The 23,377-nt window shown below is 31.1% G+C and overlaps 1 long non-coding RNA gene across 2 annotated transcripts in view; it reads left to right on the top strand.

The window, feature by feature from the left end:
* Positions 1-23,377, top strand: part of LOC147074004 (uncharacterized) — a 745,768-nt gene that overhangs the window by 475,882 nt on the left and 246,509 nt on the right. For both annotated transcript variants that reach the window (XR_015070354.1, XR_015070353.1), the window contains exon 3: positions 5,028-5,090. This is a non-coding gene — a long non-coding RNA (uncharacterized LOC147074004). The remainder of the gene's footprint in view (positions 1-5,027; positions 5,091-23,377) is intronic.

Consider the following 23,377-nt stretch of genomic DNA (forward strand, 5'->3'; position numbering starts at 1 on the left):
GTTTTAATTTCGACGTACTATTCTTGGCTTTATCCAAATGTTTTACTCTTGGATACGTAATGTAGTTTAAAGGTTACAAGTGATCTTAATTTGACTACGATCTTTTTTCGACTGATACAAAAGAGGACTCAGCAATTTAGCCTTTTCACCCTTAAGTAAAAATCCTTTATATTTAGCACACTCAGTTCACTTCCTTGAACTGTACAATGCGTAGCGAAGGATGGAGGTAGGCTGTTAAGATCCGCCATAAATAGTGCACATTTTTTTTTAGACATACGTATTTGTTTTTATTAAACTAAGAATACAATTTACATATTATGGTGTTGATTAGTTTTTAAAAATCAATTAAACCCAGCATAAATCAAACTATATTAGTTTTTGTATACTTTGGGGCCTGTACAACAAAATTGTCCACACTTTTTCATTCATACTTATTTATTTTCGTTGGATTAAGAATGTATATTACTCACATTGTTGGTTCATTTTTTAAATTTATTAAGCCCTGTCTTAACCAAAATATTATAATAGATAAAACATATTATTCTATCTATAAAATATCCAAAGTTATGTATGATTTAATTGCAAAATTTTAGATATTTTCTAGATATATGATTTTTTTTTGACTATTATCTATTATAGCTTAATTTTCGCAGGGTTTAATCGAATTTTAAAAACTAACCAACACCATCTGTAAAGTGTAGTCTTATTTCAATAAAAAGAAATACGTATGACTGACAAAGTTTAGTGTGCACTATTTATGGCAAATATTAACAGCCCACCTCAACCCTTCGCCATTGCTGTACAATATCATGATTTCATATATATATTATTACGCAGTTTTTAACATTATGTTTTGTTCACTTATACATATTGAGACCAACACTATTTATGATTCTAAACCGATGACTTTCCTTTGAGTAGATTCCTCGCTTAGCAACGCTTTTTGACGTACGATATATAACTGAAATCAATGATATCATCCCCTAAATGTATGTAGAGATTATTTTCTTACTCAGTATGTATTTGCTTTTATGCCGAATAGTGAAAACGGTTCCTTATTAAATACTTTTCTCCCACACACGCGTTGTGTAATAAAAAATATTGTACGGACGGGCGACGTTGCCAAATTTTTAGTATAAACCAATTTGTAATTTCTACTGTTTTCATCTCAATAAATAAATGTTGTAAGTAACATTAGTATTTATTTCAATTTATAATTTATACCTAACAAAAGCATTTTACCTACTCCTTCTCTTCCGCGATTCCCAAGTATTCGTGCGGACGCAGAAGACGGTTTGTTAGTAAGTATGTATTAACATATCTTATTTTAATTTTGTTACCTACTTACTAATTTTCTATATATATATACTGTAATGTTATGAACGTCTTATACTATAATGTTTTCACATGTAAATAAAATGAATTTAACTATTATAATAAATTTATATTCAAATAAATGATACGTTATCACAAAAGAGCCCTTAAATGCTATAGTACCTAAATATATCCTGTAATAATAATACATGGCTTACATACTATATCCTGCTCACGTTAGCGAGTTTACATTAATGCATTATATGGCACCCTTTCGCCTCGTTGACTTCACGCACTATTTTCTTTCATTGCAAGGGCCGGACTGGCTTGCGTGACGCCTAGAAATCAGTTGAAACGACTCGCACAATGGATGGGGTTTATTTTTCTTTTGTCAGGGCGGTAGTGAACATTTCCATTAAGCCTCGCGATATTCAATTGACGTTTTTCCGACGTGACGGTGGCCTAAGGAAAAGCGAGTGTAAAAATATAATCAATTATTATTATAATGTTATAAGTCATTGGTTCGTTCCCCAAATATTCTTACACCATTTATAATGATTTAAAATATATTATTATATTAATAAAATGTATTTAATTTATCTGATATTTTTAGAATTCATTAAAAGATATTATCTCTGTATGTATAGTGCGAAAATTATAAGTTGATGTGTCATGGCTGCCGTGGTGGCGCTGCGATATATTATGAGAGGATTGTCAGTATTGTAGTTCTCGAAACGGCCATGCTTCACGTTAAACTTGCCGCAGTCTAGTTACTAAATTTTCACCAACCTGTTTTTGGATAATATTTAAAATTACCATTATTTATTTATTTATTTAAGTACTTATTTATTTATTTTAAAACGACACGTTGAGCACATACCAAATTATTAATTCAAGACGTTCACGACATGACATTTAGAATAAAAAGTAAAAGATAATAAAAAACAACAATAATAAAAAAAATACAAATTAAACAATAAAATAGAATTTAAAAAATAGACTGCATAATGCATTGCCAAAAATGTTTACTCCTCCAGGGAGTGCATTGATCAGCCGCACAGCCCTCGCTATTGGTGCCTGGTGAGCCTGACATGAGGAAACAGCTTTCACCCGAAATAGGCCATGGTTGCGACCACGCATGTAATTTACGGGTGCATAATAATTTGATTTGATAATAGAGATTATAACGTTGAATTATTTATAAAACACAAAAAAAGATAAATAAATAATGACGTCAGAGCTGAGCTTGAGCTTTCTATGCCTATTTCTATATATTGTAGAAATTCTACACGGAATCCCCAAAATATGTAACAATCATACCACTCACCATTAAAGGAGTGACACACTTTAATAAAATATATGTTTTGTTGTCATAACAAAACAATAGATCGATAACAAAGTCAGCATTTTCTCAATCATAATTAGATCAGTGGAGTCTGTTTTGATTTGTTAATTGATACAATACTTTCTGTAATATATTATTATGTACTACATTTGTATAAATTAGAAGGACAATACATGAATCCTCACTCAACTCATCGAGTCCGTCACGAGACGCACTACTAATGCAACGAGTCTTTCACTCAACATAGTCAACGTCATTCCACTCGAATTCAGTCTCTCAGTTAATTAATATAATCAATCTCTTGATCTCACCAGTACATCATTGCCCGCGAATATTATCTCACGCTGTCATCTTTAAGGTCTTATTGTATTCTTATATTGACAAATAAACTCCCCTCCAAATATCAAAGCAACAACGACCTTCCATGTCATCCACATAATCTATCCCCAACTCTGTTTATCAACATATGAATTTAAAAAAATGGTTATGTATAGGGATTCCGGGATCCCGAACTATTTTCGATACCTATGAATCCCTGGATTGATAAACATAATCCCGAAACTTTCGGGATTGATTTTTTATCAATTTTTATGGAAAATAAAATTAATACGAAAATATAACAGAAAAAATACTTTTAATAGCAATAAACTACATTAGAAACAAACAAACTGAGTTTGAATGAATTTTGATTTATACCCATGTGTAAGTTGCCGTTTCATTTTATTTTTCACATACATTAATAGAAATGAGAAAGATTGGAAAAAACAATGCTTCGCACTATTAACAAAGTAGTTCCACCATGATCTCATACGTTTTACGGCAGTTTCATATTTGGCTGACTAATTAGATTTATGAAGCGGAAAGGCCATACGTACACCACGATTTGCTTTACTATATTAAATCCCCCTAACACATTGATTAAATCTTTACTATAAGAAACAGCAATCTCATATTAAATTCACATTATTATTTATATTACAATATTATTTACTCCATTATACTTATGTATTTCCAAGATTGAACGTATACAATATTAACAATAAATGTCTTAAATAGTATAAATTATACTAAATTTATTTTTGACCGATTTTATCAATGTTATTTGTAAATATAAAATTTTTATGGAAAATAAAATAAAAACGAAAATATAACAGAAAAAATACTTTTAATAACAAATAACTACATTAGCAATAAACTGAGTTTGAATGAAGTTTGATTTATACCCATGTGTAAGTTGCCGATTCATTTTATTTTTTCACATAAATTAATAAAAATGAGAAAGATTGGAAAAAACAATGCTTCGCACTATTAACAAAGTAATTCCACCATGATATCATACGTTTTACGGCAGTTTCATATTTGGCTGTCTAATTAGTTTTATGAAGCGGAAAGGCCATAAGTACACCATGATTTTCTTTACTATTTTAAATCTCGCTAACCCATTCATTAAGTCTTTACTATAAGAAACAGCAATCTCATATTAAATTCACATTATTATTTATATTACAATATTATTTACTCCAATATACTTATGTATTTCCAAGATTGAACGTATACAATATTAACAATAAATGTCTTAAATAGTATAAATTATACTAAATTTATTTTTGACCGATTTTATCAATGTTATTTATTAATATAAAAATTTTATATTAACAATGGAAAAAAAATGCCAATCCGGGATTGTCAAATTGTAATCCCGAAATCCCGGGATCAGAATTTTGGCTCGGGATTGGATTCAATAGTTATGTATATTATATTACGTCAAAATAATTTTCAACACAGTCAGAATATTAATTATTAATTCATCAGTTTATATTCGATACAGCATTATTATAGTATACGTTGGTCAAAGAAGACCAACTTTATAGCTACTAGGTATGTAATACCCAGTTATACATGAGTGTCGCTTGATTTACAGATTGTTCCCATTTACATAGTTCTTAGAATATCGAAATCGTTAACCCAATGTAATTTTAGTAGCTATTCTAGTTAAAAATATGATGAAATCAATAAAAGTCTTTAGTTAAATCCCCATTAGGTACATTTTACCCAAACGATCTCGATATTGTACAACCACTTCGATTGTTAATAACATTATTATTTTTAATAACATCGTTTCGAACATTTTTTTCATCCAGATATCTATATCCGTACCCAACTATCTTTTACCAATTTAATTTGCAATTTCCACCATGCTCCCTCTCATTCAAAATTGAATTACGAAAATCTTTTCAAAGGGATTATTGAATTTTCCTTGTTGTTTGTACACATTTTCGTGCTGTCTTTGTGCCCAGTCAAGCAAATTGAATTTTTTTCCTTATTGGATTATGTTTTTTTATATAAAATTTTCTCTTCTCCGTTTCAGCCCGAATCCGAGATTCCTTCGGATCCACAAAGACGATGTAATGAACGTCCCTCTTTTTACGCGGTGAGTACTTATTTTATTAATACTGTTTAAACATTTCTGTAAACAAACTTTAAAGATTAATTCTCTTTTATCAACAAATAAATTGTTAGCACTTTGTTTATTTAGTAGGTACCTACCTACTGAAAATACTGAAAAACACCAGGGATTATTGTCCGATTTGAAAAATAATATAAAAAGCGAGAACTTTTTTTCAAAGCAATTTTTATACAACATATTTTGCTATGTACCTATAATGCTATTGCTACCAGTGGCGAAGGGTGGAGGTAGGCTGTTAAGATCCGTCATAAATAGTGCACATTAACCTTTTTCAGTCAAATGTATATGTTTTTATTGAAATAAGACTACAATTTACAGATGGTATTGGTTGGGTTTTAAAAATCAATTAAACCCTGCGAAAACCAAGCCATAATAGTATTGGTATATTTTAGGCGATATGACAAAATTGTGCACATTTTTTCATTCTTACTTATTTGTTTTCGTTAGATTAAGAATACGTATTACACATATTGTTGGTTCATTTTTTTAATTCATCAAGCTATGCCTAAACCAAACTATAATAGATAAAAATTATTATTCTATCTATAAAATATCCAAATTTATGTATGATTTAATTACATAATTTTAGATATTTTATAGATATACGAGTATTTTTTGACTATTATCTATTATGGCTTGGTTTTTGCAGGGTTTAATTGAATATTAAAAACTAACCAACACCATCTGTAAAATGTAGTCTTATTTCAATGAAAACAAGTATGTATGACTGACAAAGTTTAGTGAGCAATATTTATGGCGGATCTTAACAGCCTACCTCCACCCTTCGCCACTGATTGCTACTATGTAAGTAAGTATATATAGACAATTACTACTTTACATGATAGCTAAATGGAGATCGAGTTTTACAGATTTATAAATTCAGTTGCATCGATTCTACTCATACCCTTTCCTAGTCATTTATGCAAATATAATACATATTATGTATTGCGATTAGTTTGACATAACAAATGTCAATATAACTCATTTCCGTCGTACACACTCATCTCCCGACTTCTTCCGTATAAAATATTTCTTATTTTTTTTGTTGACAACTATGATACCATACCATATCACAATGATTTGATTAATCTTATCATGTTAAAATAAAAATATATTTAATTAACTATTTTTTTATTCAGCGAATAATTGACAAGATTTAAGAATGTAACATTCTAATTAATGAACATACATTATTTTGAAAACACTTCTGAGAAAATATATTATAACCAATAGAAAAAAATATTTTTTGAAAAAGTAAGACACCCCGCGGAATTCGAACGTGCATCTCTCAGGTTTCGCGCCCATGCAAATAGACCACTATGCTGAAGGCACCATAATTAATTGCAATAAATTCTAACTAATGGCTCGTAATACTCTAGTAGTCTAGTAGCTCAATTTAGAAATCGCTTCAGAGAGTATTAAATGCTATTAGTTAAAATTTGTCACAATTAAGTGTGGCGCCTTTAGCATAGTGGTCTATGTGCATGGTCGCGAAACCTGAGAAATGCAGGTTCGATTCCTGCGGGGTGTCTTACTTTTTCAAAAAAGATTTTTTCTATTGGTTATATTTTATTTTTTCAGAACTAATGTAAAGTTAAGGGCGTTCCGTGTATTTTTTAGCGATTTTTAATATTTTTAAATTAATCCAGTTAAATGTTAAATTATTGAGTTATCGGCACTCTACATTATATTATGAAGCGACCCCGTTTTGTGGTAGCCAAGTTACATCCAACCCTTCAATATATTTGATAAGGTAGCCATTTTTGTTAGCCTGGAAACACACTAAATAAATTTCTACACGTGGATTATCATTCAATTATAACAGTCATCATATCACACCGAATTGCATTATAATATAGACACATATTTGTAAATAATATGAACAGTCTTTAATTAAATATCGACTGTTTTACTATTAAAGAAAATTGTGATGTGTGTTTATCTCACTTAACTGGTCGACCTGCCACGCTCTCTAAACCGGGGTCATCGTCGCCGGAATTCATGTCCACGTGCTCTGATCACTAAGCTAAGACACTAGTTAACTTCGTCACAAATAGATTTGCCGTGGTGTATATATATATATCGAGTCAAAAATCGGTAAAATAAATCTATCTGCTTAACAAGCCAATACCAAGTATATTGAAAGCTGGTTCAACGTTAAGTATACAAGATTTTTTCAAAATTAATATACTTTTAGCACTTTCACATTCTATATAAGTGTTATCACGTTTTGGCATTGGAAAATACGTTTTTTATCACATAATATCTCGATTAAAAAAGTAAAGTGCTTAGAATGTCGGTCGTTAATTTTAATGATGTCAAAAAAGAATACTGAGGTGATCAACATTATATTTTTAATACACTTAAAACAACGAATAAAAATTAAATATTGAGATTCGAATTTTGCCAATCTATCTGTCAAATTTATATCAACTTCAACTAAAATGCTCTAGTGTTTAGTAGTGGTTTAGTATTGTGTTGACATAATATGTGATGAAATGAAGTGCTAACGGTCGATTAAATATAATACCCACACGGATTTAAATTAACAACATCAGAGGTAAATAAATAATTACATTATATTCAGGAAATCAATAAAATGTTATTTATACATATTTTCGAAACAGTTTTTTTCATTACAAATCTTGTATCTTCATTTTTTTTAAATGTTAAATCGACAAAAAATAATGATTAATATACTTGATTATTTACAAATGGAATGCAAAAAATATGTTTGTAAATAAATAATATTTTAATAATATATTAAACGTTGAGTACGATATTTTTTTTCCAGTTTTGACTATAAAACACTAACTTCTTTGCAAACCAAGGTAACATTATTTAAAAATAAGCCAGAACCAGCGATAGGCGGTAAAACACGCAAATTTACAAATTTTAATATTGAGTCAGCGTGAGTTCAAAGTAAATTCCCTCGTAGTCTAGTGCGTAAGGCGCTGGTCTTTTATCCGGGCGCTCCGGGCTCGAACCCAGTTAGGTCATAATATATGTATATGATTTTCTCAAAGTCTGGGTGTTTGTAATTGTTTCATTTATATTACTAAATACTATATTGTTTCGCTACACTACGTACTGGCATTAGGCCGCATGTCCTGTTAGTATTGTAGTGTTACAAAATGATGTATATATTTGAAGGCCGTGAGTCACAGAAGTGAAATTGTTCAAGGGGGCAGTTTTTAACATTTGAAAGCTAAAATATAACAAATGAGACAATGATGTTTTTTATTTCCGTATAAACAACATAATGTTCTTATTTTATTAAATGTAACATATAAAAAATAAGTGTATATTTTTATATAAAATAGCATTAAGTGCTAAATTAGAAGTGGATTTACTTCACTCTGCTACTGAGATTTTACATGATCAAAATGAATAAGCACTATTTCATTCACCTAATGGCTGATTGAAATAATGAATGAAGGCAATGTCATTTCATAATTCAATCAACATCGTGATCCAAAATACGAGTATCTTTTTGATTTATATTTTGTATCATAGAATCAGCTGTTGATGAATCGACAATATATTGATTTAAGTACCTACTACAATATTACCAGTTGACATACTATTAATTTATTGGTCTTGCAATACCTCCTGAGATCCATTACGTTTAGTATGAAAATAATCATACATAATAATATCAATGAATACCCCAGGACTACTATTATTTTTAATCCACTACTAGGGTATGTAGTTTCAAGCATTCAGTACGAAAATGTTGCCAATCATATTTTAGAAGCATACTGTGATATGTCACTCTGCTGCATTCGGCTTCTACAGGGTAGATGACTCTCCACACAAATTTATGATTAATATTTAAAAGTATACCATTTTTGCACTTGTTGCAATCTGCTTCTCGTTGCTATTAGTCTCATTTAAAAATTTGCAACAAAAGTAATTTTCGAAAAAAGTGGACTTACCGCCAACTGCTTCTCAGCCCCAGATATGTATCTTTTTTGGAATTAAGGTAATAGTACAATAGGTCACCTTAGAGATAATAATAAAGAAAAATATTAGAATAGATGTACGCTATTTTGGTAAAACGAGTTTTATAATATTATAATCAATCGAAAGTGTTTTTGTATTTTTTTTACTATTATTTGCCATTTATGTTGATTTATGTTTGTCTATTTATTTAACATACATCTAAATGTCATATTGTTAATTTATATTTATTCATCTTATATCTACTTTATTATGATATCCATAGTAATTTTGAAATATTTTGAGATTGCTATACGTATCTACTTTATTAAATTAAAAAAATACATCACATTACCATGTTCGATATTAAGAAGATCATGACGTGAGCCTCTAAAGAGTGTAGATTGTATCAACAGAAATGTATGTTAGCCACTTGCTCAACCTATTAGGTCAAAAGATTTATAATTAACTATTTCTTTTATTTTGCGAATAATTCACAAGATTTTAGAATGTACCATTCTTATTATTGAACATACATAATTTTGAAAAACACTTTCTGAGAAAATATATTATGATCAATAGAAAAAATCTTTTTGAAAAAAGTAAACCACCCCGGCAGGGAATCGAACCCTGCATCTCCCGGGTTTACGTCCCATCTGCGCATTATCTCTACGCTACGCAGTGACATACTAATTGCGACAAATTTAAACTATTGGCCACTTTTAATTCCCACTCATCATCGCTCTTCTAAATCAAGCTTGTAAATCTTCTCTGTAAATTCTTCTCTGTATATCAATCTTTAAATCAAGCAAGCATGTAGCTTCTCAGAAAGTGTTTTTCAAAATTATGTATGTTCAAAGGATTTATATTGAAACATTGAATAATTTTCCAGACCCGGTATTCGAACCCAGGACACACGTCATTCTAATCAATTTTATGCACCCGTCAATTTTTGGTGAAAGCTGTTTCCTCATGTCAGGCTCACCAGGCACCAATAGCCAGTGCTGTGCGGCTGGTCGATGCAGTCTCTAGAGATGTAGACATTTTTAGCGATGCATTATGTATTTTGATTAACTATTTTTTTTATTCAGCGAATAATTCAGTAGATTTAAGAATGTAACGTCCTAATTATTGAACATACATTTAGAAAGCGCTTCAGAGAGTATTACGAGCCATTAGTTTTAATTTGTCGCAAATAAGTTTGGCGCCTATAGCATAGTGTTTTTCAATTTTCAAAATTATGTAATTATATTCAATTATGTATTTTGTTTTTAAAATTCTATTTTATCGTTTAATTTGTATTTTTCTTGAATTATTGTTCTTTTTTCTTTACTAAGTTGATTTACCTGTACTTTTTATTATAAACGTCATATTGCGAACGTCTTGAATCAATAATTTGTTATGTGCTCAATGTGTCTTTTTTTAAATAAATAAATAAATTATCGCCGACACTTGGTCATCGTGGGCTCTATTGTCCGGCAACTTCATCTTGGCTACGTGGCAAATCTGTGAACTACAATCCCCTCCAGTACAGCTAATCGAACTTCCGGTTTCAAATTAGGAACGCCCCCAAATTATTCATTGCATTTTTGACACTTCGTATTGGACGCATCTATCAATTTACGTAATTTGAAGCTTTTTATATTCAAAAGATGTCTAAAACAATACGAAATAATGCTCGAATTATTATCAGTAAACTTTTGATTTATTGCGAAGAAGAAAAAGTGTCGTATTTAAAAAGCGAGCCTATACAATACTTTCAACAAGCCCATTTTACGGGTTCCTGTCATGTCAGGTATGTCAAAATTCAGTGTTGTAATACTAGAAATATTTCCCCAAATACTGGAAATTATGTTTGTATATTATAAAGTTATGTGTATCGTAATCTATTTTATTAATATTTTTAGACGTATGATAATTAAGTATAAATGATCATTAGTTAGTTAATGAATTGTCCTTGTATTTTTAAACCGATAAGTAGGTAGGTACATATTGTTTTAAAATTTATGTAAGGTGGATATAATTTAATTTATAGAAAATTATTTTCACAGTATGTGTTTCTACAACAATTTTACTAAAAATACGATATAAAGACATTTGTAAATTATAAAACATGTGATTGGGTCATCAATATAATATTGAATATGTTATATCTTTTACTTCTACTTTTTTAGTCTATTTCTATTTGTGTTCTAGTTATTTAATTAATAAATACCTGCAGCAATATTATCAGTTAATGTGGGTTCAATGATACATTTCCTTCCAAATTCAATAATTACGCTGTATTAATTAACCTAATATAATAGTAATAATTAAGAGGTGAAATTATTTGAAAAAAAAAATCTATTGATATTTATTGAACAATAATTAGACTTATAAATTAATGTACTTATAAACTTACTGAGAATAGAATTGATATAAACTTAAAACCTAATTTCGCGGGATATGTTTTCTCAAAAAATGACAACACTGAAATATTCTATTCGCGACAAGGGCGACTTCCTGTTTTCGCCTAAATAATGTTGTCGTACAGTAATAAACACTACTAGGTACGAGTGTGAGTAGTAAACAATGTTGAATTATTTAATTCAGTTGTCAATTCAATATAATTTTCCAATAAGGATGGCCGGTGAATATTTAAAAATATTATATTTTCTCTTAGTATGTATCGTGTTGTTTTTATTACATTTATGAATGTATTTTTCTTAAAATTCTTTTTAAAAAAAAACGTGCATATTTTGAAATCATTATTAATTATTTATTGCGAAGATATTATTTAAATAATCGTGTGAACATCTTAAGCACCATGGTGACCTTGTACCAGTAATCAGATTTCAATCCATAACGTCATAGGTGAACGGCATACATTGGAGGATTAAAATTGCAAGACATGACCCCTTGATTAAATAACATTAGGCGTACTAACCTATGATCTAGTGAGATATAATATGAAAATATTCGGCTGGTATAAATATCACGAAATCAACCTACTGCATACCCTCGTAAAAATAACATAGCTTCTTATATTGGTAATATAAGTATGTGGTTTCAAGGAAAACGGAGGTATATTATAATAATATATCCGTATGACATTAGGGAAGTTAACATCAGTGGCGAAAACTTTAATTATATTGAGTGATTATTTAACTTTTGAATTGACCATCAACAACAATTAAAAAATAAGAATTTATAGAATGCCTACAATGCAATTGCGATGTATTATAACAACATAGTAAGTAACACGACACTTCTAAAACTTATGAAATTATTGGATCTGTAATCGTAACATATATATTTTGTAGTAACATTACTAATGTTGCACTTTGGAAGAATAAGAAAGATTCTAAAGGTTTTTTTTTATCTCGAATACTATAGGTACTAAAGATTTAATAAAAAAAATATTATAGTTTATATCCATTTACTTACTTTTTCTTAAGTCTTATTAAAGGACTTAATTTCTGTCAAATGTAAATTTCGAAAATACATTTTTTTTAAATTGATTTCAGGTTATTTGTTTTCGCGAAAAGGTATAGAATATATATAATATATAGATATATTCGATGGAGTTTGTATTAACAGATTTTTGTTTAAAAAAAATTATGTTCGCCACTTCCTCAATCTATTAGAATTTGTACTCTGGCTTCAAACACGCATTGTTAATTTGCCATACTTGGCTTTGCTATCGCGAGCCTACTAAAAATTTATTTTCAGAGAAAATAAGGCCTAGTTCTGTGAACCCATATATTTTTATCTAGGTATGTATTGTTTTTCCCCAAGTTATTTTTTCAAATCAGTTATACTAAATAATAGTGTAGTAAAATAATGTACGTACGTAAATGCAAGTACCCGTGTATGTTATTACTAAAATTTGGAGAGATCCTTACGCTATACAGAAATCAAGTTATGTACATACAGATTATTAATACATACGAGAAAATATTATGATGGATGAGACCAGTGGCAGCTAAAACAATAATGGAAGACGCTAATCGTCTAATATTAACAAAATTCGAAACGTGATACATTTCAACGGACGATTAAGTATTGGATTGATAGCTGGTGAATTGTAGATTAATGGAGAAATAGTTAGGCTTATTTTTACCAACAAATTGGTCATGAGAGAGATTTCTGCAGAGTTTCTCGGATCTTATCACAGTGCGTTAACTATGAGAGAGTTTCTGGTTAAAAAACGATTACCTGTCCGATTAGATCATCCTGCCTATTCAGTATTCACCTGACTCAGATCGATGTTATATCCGGCTATTTACAAAATTGCGCTGAACGGTACTAGACAGATACTAAGAAGTATTCCGGAAAATGAGGTCCAGACCTGATTTCAGAAATGAAAACGCCGTCTATATCAATATATAGATATATGCACAATGGGAGTGTTTTGTAACATGTTTTCCGGAAATTAAATTATCACACGACCAACGTTCCCTTTAATTTTTCTATTGTGTGTGCGGATCATCAACGCATCTGAGCAGTGGCGTAACTAGGGTTGGTGTCACTCGGTGTGGTAATTTTAAATCCCCCCCACCACAAACACACACATACAATTTTTCATTACTGAAGTTTTTTACGGCTGAAAAAATGCTATTGCTATCACAAGAACACAATTCTATTATTCCCGCAAAAATAGTCTTGTAATTAATTATTCATCCTATATCGATATTTGAAGTACAAAATTAGCATTTTTGCACAGGTATACCCGTACTTTCATCAAGAATAATTAATGTATGAAACCGAGACATCCGTAATTCATCAAAAAAATCTTTTTTAATGACTGCTTTGGTGCATTCGACATTCGAGCAAAATCTGCCAATGGAAACTCTCTTTTACACATTTTGGTAGGTGTGCGCGCGCACACCTTAAGCGTCGATGACATTAAACTACCTTACAAGCTACTAGCCAGCGAATTTACAATCTGCTTGTAAACTCGCCCAGTGTCATGATCGAACTAGCTAACAAGCAGATTGTAAACAATCTGTCGAGAAAAGTTGATGGCCGGGCTACATTACTCGCTACTCGCTGGCGTGTGGGCCGATCTGCGTCTACGCAGTAGAGCGATAGTGGCAAACCTGCCGGTAAAAAACGAACTACTCAATACGCCCGGTCAAATAGTACGAAAAATGACAGTTTCAACTCGCTAGCTTGTTGGCTTCTGAGCGAGTGGATAGTTTTGTGTGTCATCATCACAATCGAACTAGCTGACTCGCCCGTTTTTAAGCTCGCCGACTAGCAGCTTGTAAAGTAGCTCAATGTCATTGACACTGTACAGGGAACATTGCACACGAAGTATGTAAAAAATAATCATTTTTTACGTTCTTACTATGGACTGATGGTTATCTTACAATCAACTTATGAAGAGCAACAAACCCCTAGTAGGATCACTAATTTTATTATAATACCTACTATCGTACCGTGTGTGTGGTATAAACTATAAATCTTGGAGTTATGAGTGTAATTTTGATAATAATATCGTTATGTGATCATCACGAAAAGACTCGTTATCGAAAACGGATCCATTACGAACGTGCGACCTGTGATTTGAACTCTAGTTTTTTGCAAGTGACTCGATTCAATAACGATTTGGTATTTACAGATTGGATCCTTGAGTGATTCATTTATTAATAGCAGCGCATCATTAACCAACAGTGTTGATTTCGATGATTTTTTTTTGTGGTACACGAAATAACGTATTATTAATTATTCAAACCGTTGAAGACGTTGATAAACTTATTCTTTATACGAAAGTGATATTGAAAAATACACTACTAGACTAACGAAAATTAAATTAGACGTGCTTCAATTTAATTAAAAAGAAAAGAATTTTGAGATTTTTATTTGATATCACTTCAACACACTTATGAAAACTACATATTTTGACTTTACGACACTAAAGGGTAAATTTACTTATGTTATGTTCATCACTTATAAAAGTATAATATATAAAATCCAAAAATCGTATAAAAATTTCATTGTTATAATGAGTTTTAAATCTTAGTGGAAATTGAATTTCAAACATATTATAATGTTGTTTGTGTTTCCCATTATTTCACAGTACGCTTTAAAAGTCATAGTCACATACATAGGCACCAGTGGCAAAGGGTGGAGGTAGGCTGTTAAGATCTGACATAAATAGTGCACATTATCCTTTTGTCAGACATACGTATTTGGTTTTATTGAACTAAGACCACAGTCATTGATAGATGGAGTTGGTTGATTTAAAACAATCAATAAAACCCTGATTAAACAAAACAATAATAGATTTGGTATACTTTGGGCGATCCGACAAAATTGTGCATACTTTTTCATTCATACTTATTTGTTTTCGTTGAATTTAGAAGATTATGCGTCGTGTTGTTGGTCAGTTTTTTTAAATTTCTTAAGCCCTGCTTAAACCGTGCCATAATATATAAAAATTCTATTCTATCATTTCTATCTATACAATATCTATAATTATGTATGATTTAATGTCATAATTATAGATATTTTATGGATAGATGAATATTTTTGATAGTAGGTATTATCTATTATGACTTGATTTTCGCAAGGTTTAATTGAATTTTAAAAATTAACCAACACCGTCTGTAAATTGTTGTCTTATTAGTTCAATGAAAACAAATACGTATAACTGACAAAGTTTAATATTCACTATGTATATCAGATCTTAACAGCCTACCTCCACCCTTCGCCACTGACACTCATACATACATACATACAATAACAAACAAATAAATAAATCGATTACCAATCATAACAATTTGTATTATTACTTGTTATTGATCATAGTAAAAGTACATAGGAACCTACTAAAAGTGTACATGAGCATTAAATCGTCGCTAAAATAACAAGAATAGTGTTGAAGTGCAGCGCGAATAATCCGTTCTGTTTTCCCTGAAAATTCTCTCAGATATTTCTTTGTTTATTTCTACTGTGGACATTATGTAAAATATCCCATCGTCACGTGTGCACCACTACAATAAAAAATCAGTGGTAAACACATATGGTGCATGAGCCTGTTTTAAATTTTAACTATCATCATCAATCTTAGTAATCAGGGATGGATTTACTGGTACTCTGAGTGCACGCAGGAGTATGGCCCTCCGCTAACAAAGGATCCCTAAATTATAATATAGCAAAATAACCAAACTACTTCTAACGATGTTTATAAAACATTAAGATGTTATAAGGAAATGTTTATTTTAGAAAATGATCGCGGTAAGTTATTCGCTTTAGTCAAACAAGTGTCATTTATTTATGACACTGTATAATTATTATCTTTCAAAACATACAATAAGTTCATCTTGAATACGTTTCCGAATAAGAACGTGTAATAAGAAATTTAATCATAATAAAAACTTAAGAACCATTTCAAAAGATAAAACTAAAATATATTGTAAAAACAATAGTTAAGACAGTATAATAATATTATAACAAGGCCTTCTATGGATGGCTTACATCTGTGCATAATACTTGTGGTATTGGGTAGGAATCAATTAAATAAATATTAGAGCTTTTTGTATATTAGAGGATATTGATTAAGTATATCGATTTCAGAAAGGAATATTAAAAGTCTTGTCTTTTTTTGAGCTATGTTTTCTGCTAATTGAAATAACCTAATATATTCAATAGGTTAAAACTATAGCAATATAAATGATGCTTTGAATCCTATTTGGTTGAAGATTTCTTGTAGGATTTTTCTAATACATATATTTGAGACCTTTCCAATTTATTTTTTATGTTATTCTAAATTTTTTAATGTAACTGTTAGTTAACTAGTTTTTTTATTCGTAGAATAATTCACAAGATTTAAGAATTTAACATTCTAATTATTGAACATAGGTACCTACATAATTTTGAAAACACTTCTGAGAAAACATAATATAACCAATTGGAAAAAATCATTTTTGAAATAGTAATAGACACCCCACCCCGCAGGAAACGAACCTGCATCTATCGGATTTCGCGCCCATGCACATCATATACAAGTGTTTTCATAATTTATAAGTATTTATTTCAAGTCTGATAAAATATTCTATCAAGAGATAATAAGTTAAAAAAATACCAATACGATTGAAAAGGTATAGAATTTCTGGTCATACACAAATGCATACCCAGAAAGCTGTTCCAGGAATAATAATAAATTGCATGCAGTCTCACACTTCTCAGTCGGACGCGATTTTGTATGCATGATGCTGCAATACGTTTCGTTTCACGAATACCTGTACATGACTGCATTTTTCAGTTTTCACACCTTATTTTTATGTTTGCCGGATACGTCTTGCACACTAGATAGTGAGATTTGAAATCTGATAGCAATGTCAATAAAACACATCAAAAGAATAACTTTATTTATACAAATGTTCTTCTGATTCATCTGAGGCTCATGACAGTGTTCTAGCCCGGGCGCAGGAAGGGCGTGGTGTGGCTCGCCTGCAGCGCTATTTTACTTCAATGTTATTATTAATTAAAAATATTTGGTTGTACGATGCAATTTTTAACTGTGTGCCAATACTCGACAACTCCATTATTCAAATGGATGTACATATTAAAAATACCAAAAATCGCTAAAAATACACCTTAATTTTACTGCGTACACAATTTTGTAAAACGCTACTGCAGCGCGTCACACTGCCTTTACCCTTAACGATAGGTAGGGGGCCCGCTTCAGGATGTGGGGGCCATGATTGAGGGTCATTACTCGTTTGATTCGGTCGTTGAGTAGCAGCCTTCTACATGTACAGTAGAAAACTTGTGCCACTCTTGATTTGACTGTCCAGCTCGAGAGAACTTTTCTTCGTCATCTCCAATCTTCAACCAAACTAAATACAATAATAAGCTTTTTCAGGTGGTGACCTTTCCCGCGGTAAATGTTAACCTTCCAAAAATAAAAAGATGTGTATTTAAATTCTAATGGATTTAAGTTTTGTACTATTCCATTTGTTTTTTTGCGACCCCGGTTTCGCCTTTCGGCATCTTCATGCACTATGTACACTCACCAACAAGGCAAATTTAATATATACTGACAACGAATATAATTAACTCTAACTTATATAACAAATCAATACAATAAAGTAGGTAAAAACTTTATCAACTACCTATTAAGTCAATAAAAAAATATATAACAAACAAATTATGAATAGTTGAAGTGTTTGTAAAAAAACCTCTACCTTATCAATAATAATACACTCGATAAGCATATATAAATTTAAATTCCATTAAGTACCTTCAGTCGATAGTATTAAAGAGTATTTAACTTAGAATGGGACAAAAAAGTTAATTTATAAAATTAATGTGACTTATTTTTTTTATAGTGTTAACTGTCAATTCATGGTGGAACTGCATTGTATTATTTGAATAATTATTTGTAATTAAATAAAACACAGATAATAAACGTTGAATAAGTACTAAAAAAAATGTGCTTGATTTAATTACAAATAACAAATAATAATGTGACTTAGGAAAAATATTTTCTCATTGAATTCACGAAGTTATGATTCTAATCGTAGAATAAGTTAAATCAGATAAGTTTTATGACTTTTTATTTCAAACTTATATTTGTTTTGAATAGATAAGTTGTTTTTATTTAATTTTGAGGAGGTAGGTATTATGAAAAAGTTTTTATATAGGTACATTGTGAAGAAGTGGCTAAGGATGCCTGTTGCAGGTATGTAAGCTATGAATGGTAGATAACTGAAAACAAGTCCTCTGATACCGTCCATATTTACAGTAGATACTAGAATTTGAATTTTATTCATCTTCAATATTTTATTAAACAAAACATATAATATTTACACTTTTTATATTAGTTATATTAATTACCTAGTTATTATTTACGGAAAAAATATATGACAGGCAATAAAATAGATATTTTAAAATGTAATGCCCAATCGCCTCAATCGAAATTTGAACTCGATCTAGATAATTTTGTTATCACGAGAGTCGGACGCTTAGACCTCGAGAATACGGGACGAATCCTAATAAGATAATAATATGGCCCTCCATAGAGTGGAGATTTGTATTAACAGATTTCTGTTTTTAGGAGAAATGGATGTTAGCCACTTGCCCAACCTATTAGGTCCATACTCTGACTCAAACACAAATTAAAAAATAATATGTATATCTGCCAGACCTAGGATTCGAACCTGGAACCCACGACATTATAGGCCGACGCTTAAGCCACTAGGACATAATGGGCACAATAAATAAATGTATACATAGACAAAACTAAGGGTCTGTTCGGCGTTATACAAAAAGTCACAAGTCACGTGATCAAATGACACTGGTTTTGACATTGTTTGTATGTGCTATGAGCGTGAACTGTACAAAATTATTTAAAGCCTTTGTATGATTATGTTGGTTTCTTATACGTATTAGTACCAACACTATTGATCCAGTAGGCGTAGATACAAATAATGTCCGTCTAGCCGGAAAATTTGTGATGTGTATTTATCTCACTTAACTGATCGACCCACCACGCCTAGGCCAGGGCCCTGTCAGCCCCTCTCGCCTTTTTGGTGCCATGATCAGTTCTTACATCATTTTACAATATCGATGAAAGTAAACTATAATGTTTCCACCAAACTTAATATTTTTTTATCCATATAGGCATAAGAAAGATATTAAGATGCTCTATAATTTATGGTATACCTACTGCTTTTTTGTGATTATCTATGATCTATGTATGGTAGAAAAATAAAACACTCTTACTGTGTATTAATTAACATCAACACAAAATGCACGTTACAAGACGCACTCATTTAAAAATTGCGTTCAAGAGGTGTGTATGATTGATACTATTTTAATTGTGGTACATAAGAATAGGTTAGTATCACTGGCTATGTGATAAAAGTGAATGACTTAATTGTTATCTAATTTCCCTCTTTTGAATTAGTAATGTTGAGGTATGAATAATTCATGAGATGTATCTCGTTCCATGGAAACATATTCTATGATAAGCCAGTTAAGTTTCCAAATGCATCTGAAATTTCACAGTCTGTTGCATCGCTCGCAATTTGCGTAGCGAATAGCTCGTTTTTAGAAAAATGAGCTATCGACTATTAAATGTTAACGTGCATCGTGTGTGTCGCAATTATGACAAATATATACCTAATTTAAAGTAAATGGTGGCGCTTTTCGCAGTGGACTGTATAATTTGAAGGTGATGGTGGATGGTGGATTACGGATCTAGGGGGGTGGGGGGGGGGTTTCATGAGGATACCAGGCACTGACCTTTGATGTTGAGAGGGCTGGCGCGCAATGAAACTGTTTAAGTGTTCACGCACTCACGCACTAGTAAACGTACGATACACTTTTGGATGGGCGATATATTATGAGGTTGAGGATGCATGATTGATGGGCGCGATGTACACTCAAACCGTAACAGATTTAGTGCAACGAAGGTCGAACAGATATCTTTTGAATCACTCGATAGTTAACGCGGAGCTGCAAAACGCACCCGTTCGGTCTCTAGAGCTAACTGCCTTTATTCGCAATCACGGTCGTATTATGACCCGTAATTGCTCAACGTCTGGTCTTGTGATGATAAATAAGGGGATTTGAGTAAGTAGAGACTTAGGATGACTGCGACCACAATTTAGCTCAACTAATAAATAATATTTCATGATTTACGTTTTTAAATCGTAATTAAGTTTTTTCAGTAATACCGATAACTTTATACTAATGCTAATACATTCTAATAGCATTTCATTAAACCACAAAAAAAAATAGCTCATATACTTTTGTACCTATTAGTTGGTAGACATAGTCGTATTAGAACACGGGTTCCCAATATTTTTTATGTTACTGTTTTTGTCATGTGGATTATCATATAATTTTCAGTTTACTGTCAAACCATATTTCCGTCTACCTTTAAATAAGCAAATATTGCACTTTACTTATCTCTCCTTGTATACTGTCAAATATTACACATTTCATTGCCTCTTTTAGGTTCATTCTTAATCTTTTATACAGGTAACAGTCAGGAATTTTTGATAGTGGATAATATTATATTATAATGCGCATTGCACTTCTATCAATTTAATCGAAATTATTTGTTTGTTTTCTCTTTCAACCGAATTATTACATTTTTGATCGAAAAATTTAATCGAGTGCCGATTTTCCGAGCATCACATAAAAATACCACATTGATCATAAGTGCTAGTCATAGGATTTTATAGACTGGAGGTATAAATGGAGTATTTACGAGGAAAACTGGGTTAAATATACTTTACCCATTAACTATTGGTTCGCATTTATATAACGACGCCGCTCTATGTGATATCTCGAAAGTGATCGATGTAACAAAACAATAATTCGACATATTATAGACAATAATATTTTGAAATATTATATGAGATGGGGAGACCGGGGACAATAGAAACAAGGGACGATAGAAACAGTGGCTTTGGCAGCCGATTCACATGTCCGAATCACGTGAGAGTATGCCAAACTGCGTGTCATTGGGAGCTTCTGCCGCTCAGCAGTCGTCCGTCGAGCGCAGTCCGGACAGACCTGTATACCTCGCAAAAACGTTATTCCCGCCATTAAAGTAATATTTTGCGTTTATCGAAAAAGTGTGACTGATTATACAAAAACATTAGTTAGATGATTTCAATTATATTAACATATTTATTTGTCTAGTAACTTTAGGTGGAATAACTTAAATTATTACAATTGATCGTTGTTTACAAAATAATTAACGGTTAAAAAAATGGGGCAGGGACAATAGAAACAACCTAAGGTGGGGACGTTAGAAACATATTTCTATTGTTAGTCCAGTGCATCAATTGTCATGGTTGGTCACACGAGGCATGCACTCAACAAAAATGTAACTATACATATCACAATTGCTTATCAGAATCAATTTTTACTGCTATTTATATTTTACTATTACTTTTTAGTCTCGTTTCTATTACTTACAAACAACCTACTTACTTTAATATTACTTATTCTGTTGTTACAATATTTTTTTTATTTTTTCAATGTTTACTTTAATTTACAATAAAATGTAATTAAATAAATCTGTTTTCTTAGATATTATTAGCACTAAAGACGCTATAGAATCTAAGTACTGTTTCAATTGTCCCCAGTGTGTGTTTCAATTGTCCCAGGCACGGGGACAATTTAAACACGTTCCCAATTTTCACTTTTATTGTAATATCTCTTTGATGCATGGTTGTAGACCATATATATAAATAAACACATAAACTATATATGACATCAATACCTTACTTAAAAGTATTGAAGTTTAAAATAAGTAAAGAGAAAAAAAATTTAAAACCCAAAGTGTTTCAATTGTCCCCGGTCTCCCCTACTAAAAATTACATACACTGAATGCGTTAAATATAGTATATTTCAATTATTGATAAAACAGTGCTCATTTAAACTCAACTCACGCGAGTGGAATAAATCTATATTTATCGGAGTTATTATTTGGTAAATAATAGATGATACCTAATTGCGATAGCAGAAAATATGCGAGTTAAATTTTTACGAAATAGGGTGACGTTTACGCAAAATAATTAAAATGGACTAAAAATTCTCATTCGCCTCTCAGGAGTCATACTATGTTTTTAGTTCCTTGCTTCGTTGCACTCTCGTCAAATCGCACGTTGTTTATTTTTCATCTGCATCCATTGCGGAGATTTATTTAATTCGGTCGTACTTAATCCACAAAAGTAATATCCACTCATGGTAGAAGTATTACCTCATGTATCGTTAAGTGAGTTATTCGAATGGAAAAAAAACACAGAATCTTGAAGATTAGTAAATCTTAATCTTTCATCATTGATTCGCATTCAATTTTATCATCAGAGTGTGATAGCTTGCAAGATTGCAATATGGCAATATTAAAACTGTATAGGTATCATCAACTTGGTTGGCACGGTAAATAAAAATACTTACATAAATTAATATTAACTTTATTTTAAATATTTTATTTCATCATCATCATCTGCCGGGGTCGATCCATTGCTGGACAAAGGCCTCCTCTAGCTCCCTTCACTCTTCTCGGTCTCTAGTTGTCTGCTGCTACGTACACCTGCCGAACTTTATGAGTTCGTATATCCATTGGGTATGACGGTATTTGTCCAGCGACTGTCCACACTTAGCGACCTCTATCGCATCGCGTACTCTTTTCTGCTTCCTTATCCATTAGTTTCTTCATCTTTCCATACTACGTTGTAATTTCGTTTTAAATTAAGCGTCAATGTTTCACATGCATACGTCTGCGTTGGTAGCACACATTGATTGAACACTTTGCGCTTAAGACACAAAGGGATATTTAATAGTAAAGTTAATGA

This window comes from Rhyacophila brunnea, unplaced genomic scaffold (assembly GCF_057557595.1).
Source record: "Rhyacophila brunnea isolate RB1 unplaced genomic scaffold, BYU_Rbru_1.0 scaffold_17, whole genome shotgun sequence".
Lineage (NCBI taxonomy): Eukaryota > Metazoa > Arthropoda > Insecta > Trichoptera > Rhyacophilidae > Rhyacophila > Rhyacophila brunnea.